Source organism: Bison bison, unplaced genomic scaffold (genome assembly GCF_000754665.1).
Source record: "Bison bison bison isolate TAMUID 2011002044 unplaced genomic scaffold, Bison_UMD1.0 scf7180017864487, whole genome shotgun sequence".
NCBI lineage: Eukaryota > Metazoa > Chordata > Mammalia > Artiodactyla > Bovidae > Bison > Bison bison.
Window position 1 is genome coordinate 6,735,253 of NW_011495047.1, and position 5,251 is coordinate 6,740,503.

Here is a 5,251-nt window from a genome sequence, read left to right on the forward strand (position 1 = left end):
ACTCAGACCGTCCTCTCCTTTCATGCTCCTTTACCCAAAGCCTTCCAACACAGCCCTCTTACACGAGTTACCTGCACCCCAGACCGGAGTTCCACAGAAAGGAGGTTGGGAGAGAAAAAGGATGGTGTCACTGGGTCAAGACTGGTCACCGTGGGGCCGTCAAGCGGGGAAAGGATGCTTGCTCACTTTAGTCCATCAGCACTCAGGACAGAGCCCGGGCTGGGAGAGAGGGTAGCAATCTGGGAGCTCCTGGCTAATGTCACGAGAAGAGCCGCTAGTGAAAAAGACACTGAGTCACCTCAGTCTCCACCTGAACCAGCAGCCTTGGAGCCAGAGACCCACATGGCCAAGACACAAGATGTCACTGAGGGACTTCCCTGGTGGTCTAGGGGCTAAGATGCTGTGATCCCGATGCAGGGGGCCGGAGTTCAATCCCCGATCACAGATCTAGATCCCACAGGCTGTGACTAAGGGTCTGAATGCCACTACTAAAGATCCCGCATGGCGCAATGAAGATCAAAGATTCCACATGCCGCAACTAAGAAAAAAGATGTCACCGAATGGCCAGGATGACTGCAATAGAGGAGCTAGGGGAGAGACCTGGGACTGGGTTGTCACAGTTCTGAGCTACAGAAATATTACTTTATTACCATTACTGTAGCCTTACTGGCCCCTCCCCAAAGATAAGAATCAAACCTTCCACCAGCCAAGTACCTGATCGTATGAAGCTCATTACATGCACAGCAATAAGTGGCTCCAGGCAGAAAACAAGATCCTGTGGACAGGAGGGATAAAAGTGGCAAGGGGTGAGTTCTGCCTCTCTCCTCCTGGTGCGGCCTGCGAGCAGCCAAGCTCCACTGTTGCTTTCTATGTTTTGAAAATACGAACATATTTAAAGAAGATTTGAGACATACTTGGTTGGTGGTTGCAGGGATTTCCGCAGAAGGGCTCCAAGGAGCCAAAAGCGTCACGGGCCCTGTCCTTTCCCCCAGAATGCTGGAATGGTCGTTACACGAGCTGCAGTTGACCTCAGCGGCTGGGGAGGTTTGCAGAACTTAAGTAGCTCTTTTTAGGTAATATGGAGTAAGTAAGACCAGTGGCTCTGGAGCCAAACCCTAAAGTGGATGTGAACTCGTCAGAGGAGCCAAAGCGGAGGTTTTAGACCAAGGGTGATGTCACACTGACTGGAGTTCACCTCGGCTGCTTGGCCCTCCGGTCACAAGTCTGTCATGGCTGGAGTCCAGCCCTGGCTCTGCAAGCCAGAGGGCGGGAGGGAGAGACGAGAAGGCGGAGGGGCAGGAGCTGACACACAGGAACCTGGATAGAGCTTGGGCCTGGCCTCTTGGCTCCCATCCCCGGAGCCGCTGTCGATGGCCTTCGAGGGGTGACAGCTGTCCGCTGGAGAGGCAAGCCCAGAGGCGCAGTGGATCTGAAGGCTGTGGGTGGGGGGCGTCGCTGACTTCCGGCCAAGGAGCTCTCCCAGTCATCTCCCCAGGATGGACAGAGCTGGCGGTAGCCACCAAGGATGCTGCCATCAAGCTTGTGAGGAAAGGGCCGACCTCGGCTGAGGGCTCCTCTTGTCCTCCTGGGGAACTAGAAGGTGCCCCGCCTGACTCTTTCCAGAAAGAGGTAGGACCCCCAGTGAATCCAGGTCTGCTGGCCCAGCCTGCCTCTCCGGAGTCAGGATAGCAGCTGACACACGATTGAGTTGCAGTGTAAGAAATCAAAGGAGAGGAGCCCCTTCCACACTGGGTGCCTGCGGGCATGTGGGTGAGGTAGGGGTGGGCCCCAGTTGAAGGAAGGACTCACTGCCAGTGACCTCTAGGAGGCCTCTCAGCTGGTAGCATTTGGATTCTGCTTAAGAAAATGTAGACTGCTTCAGGCTTGACCTTCAGCAAACCACAGGATGACCCAGCGACCACAGCGCTGGGAGCAGAGCACAGGGACAAGTTGGATCAGAGAATGCGCATGGACTTGAAAGAGCAGCCTGCCCAGCGGGGGGCCAGGCAGTGGGGCATAAATCCTGGCCGGGGGGATGCCCAGGAGCTCCTGGGTCATGGGGGGCAGAGCCCACGCTGGGGAATGAATGAAGGGCCCCGGCTGGATGTGGGGCTGCAGGCGCAGAGAGGGGGTGGGACAGGCCCCCGGCAAACTCACTGCTTTTGTGAAAATCACTCTCTGACAGCTGGATGCACCACAGGTCTCTCCATTCAGCAAAAATTAAGCACCTACTGTGTGCAGAGCCTGGTCTCGATGTTGGGGAAGCAACCACGAGCAAAACAAAGTCCAAGAACAAACAATGTGGCTTCATGTGGGGGCGAGGAGACAGGGCCGCAGTCAGAGCCTCGGAGCAGCCTTGTGCCTGCGGGGTGCCACCCCTGGGTGCTCTCATTTAATTGAGGTGGGCTTGGTGTCCTCATTCAGGGAAGAGAAAGATGAAGCTCAGAGGAAGAGAGAGATTAGGATAAAATGCTCAAGGCCACACAGCAGGTCATTGAAAGATCTGGGAAGCCAAGACTGGGCCTGAGTTTAATAACTCTAGCCCCAGCATCCCCACTTTGGATGTGCTGTGCTTAGTCATTCAGTCTTGTCTGACTCTTTGCGACCCCATGGACTGTAGCCCGCCAGGCACCTCTGTCCATGGAAATTCTCCAGGCAAGAATACTGGAGGGGGTTGCCATGCCCTTCTCCAGGGGGTCTTTTCAACCTGGGGATCGAACCCAGGTCTCCCACATTGCAGGCAGATTCTTCACCATCTGAGCCACCAGGGAAGCCCTCACTTTGGATAGGGAGATAAAAATAACCAAGTTCACACCACCCCTCTTCTGCCTCCTTTTTAGAATTCACTGTCACATCTTTACAGTAATTGACTAAGGATTTAGGTCTTGTCACCAAGTGCCCAACCTCATTTTATCCTTTTTAAAGAGCTACAAATACGAATGATAATAATAATAGTTATATTGAGATGTACTCTCTGACCTTGAGAAGCTTATGTTGGCAAGTCTGATTGCACATCTGTGAGTTAACCTGAGGCTGCTTACAGAGCAACCAACCCCACAGGTAGAAAGTGAAAGCCTCTCTGCTAAAGGACACCAAACAATAGGGCACCGAGCTAGAGCTGGGGCAATCAGGGAAGGCTTCCTGGAGGAGGTGGATTTTTAAAGGGCATTTTAACAGATACAGTATACCCAACTGTTAAATAAGCAAGAAGCCTACATTCTGAGAAGGCTTGAACCATGAACTGGTCACAAAAGAAGTAAGAATTTGGAGAGCAGGGGAGCAGGACTTTGGCCTCTATGACCTTCATTCTTAATGTTACATGTGTGAATACGCTTTGTTACGTAGCAAAAGGAACTTTGCAGATGTAACTAAGGTCAGGGACCTTAAAACAGAGAAATGAGTCTGGATTATCAGAGTGACCCATTCTAAGTCACGAGTTCTCAAAAGCAGAGAACTTTCTCTGACTGGAGTCTAAGAAGTGTGGCAGAAGAAGGCAAAGATTCGAAGCATGAAAAGAGCTTGACCCACTTTTGTCACCTGTAGGTGGAGGGGACGTGACGATGGGGAAGGTGTGGCTTTAAGAAGCTGAGAAAGTTTCCCAGCTGGCATCCAGCAAGGACATGGATTCTGCCAACAACCTAAATGATCCTGGAAGTGAACCTCCCCCAAGGTCCACATAGAGCCTAGATCAACAGACACCTTGACTTTGGCCTTGAGGCCAAAGATGAGCCCTCGTCTTTGAGGCCCTCAGATGAGCCTTGTGTTGGACCTCTGACCTAGGGAACTGGAGGTAATCACTGGTGTTGCTTCGAGCCACAGGGTGGATGGTGTTTGGTCACAGCAGCACTGGGAACTGATACATCCTCCCAGCTGGCTTGCAGGACCCTGATGGCAGCCAACGCCCTGGTTAGTTCCTTAACCTTATAGAAAAAATACACTACCCGCTCTCCATTCTACATTTCTACAGCCTAAACTAATTCCTGCTAATCTGCAAATGGCAGTGACCCAGTTGTCTTTGGGCCGAGGCTTTGGAGCGGATTGAGCAGGAGACTTGCAGGCGTTCTCAGGAGTCAGGGTGCTGGTGCAAGCAAGCCATCTGGGCTGACCCCCTGTCCCAGCCTCGCCTCTGCTTACAGATCTCACGTCTGCATCACTGCTGAGAGATCCAGTTACCGGAAATCGCCTACAGGCTGAGTGAGACACCCTTTCTGCTGACTCAGTCAGGTCTTATGGGATTTGAACCCAGGCTCCAGAGTGTCTAGGACTTGGACAGGAGACCGCAAATCCAGCATCCTCACTGGATCCAGCCAGGGTCAACCTTCCAGTAAATGCCCCCTTATACTGAGTGGTGACCGACTTTGTTTCCAAAACTTGTCTCATAAAAGCTTCTAATCACCTCCTCTCTTCCTCCTCCTCCAGGAAGACCACCAACTGGTAAGACCAGAGATCTCCGTGGCCCACTGGCTCTCCATCTGGTCTCTACTGGCTCATAGGGACAGCCACTCCACTTGTCATCCAAGCCACCAATGGAAATGCTCAGTAGGACAGAGCTGGGGGCAACTTTGCCAGAATGCTTGGTCCCAACATTCTAGAGTGTGGCTCTCCTCCAGAAAGTGCCCTCTGGGTTGACACCCATCCGGTCACTGCATCCCCATGAAGACAGTGGTTCAAACAGTCACCCTCCCACCCAACTGTACCAGCACGTGGATAGAGTTCTCAGTCTCATCCTGAAACGCAGTCTCTTCTCCTACTGATGTGCTCATCCTGGAACTCAGCCAAGGAAGACAGTATGGATGGACTGACGTACTTGCTCCTGGACGGTCAGGCTCCTTCCAGGAAGCACTTGGGGGGAGAGAGTGTGGTGCAGTGGTTAGGGCTCAGGCCCTGCTGCTGGGCCCCCTCAGAGTGAGTTGGGCTGTGTGTTTTAATCACTCACCAGGCAAGCTGTTTAACCTCTCTCTGCCCCACTAAACCTCACCTGCAGAGTTGAAGTAACCATGGTACCCATTTCATAGGGTGGTTATGAGGCTTGAAGGAGCATGGAAAGCCCAAGTATGAGCTATTCTTTTTACTACTTCCTTCTCTAGATATGGGACTTCCCTGGGGGCTCAAATGGTAAAGAGTCTGCCTGCAATGTGGGCAATACGGGTTCATTCCCTGGGTTGAGAAGATCCCCTGGAGGAGGGCGTGGCTATCCACTCCAGTATTCTTGCCTGAAGAATCCCATGGACAGAGGAGCCTGGCATGATGT

The 5,251-nt window shown here is 52.6% G+C and overlaps 1 pseudogene; it reads right to left on the reverse strand.

The window, feature by feature from the left end:
* Positions 1–1,216: 1,216 nt before the first annotated feature.
* The window catches only part of LOC105005276, a 132,275-nt pseudogene continuing 128,240 nt past the window's right edge, over positions 1,217–5,251 (reverse strand).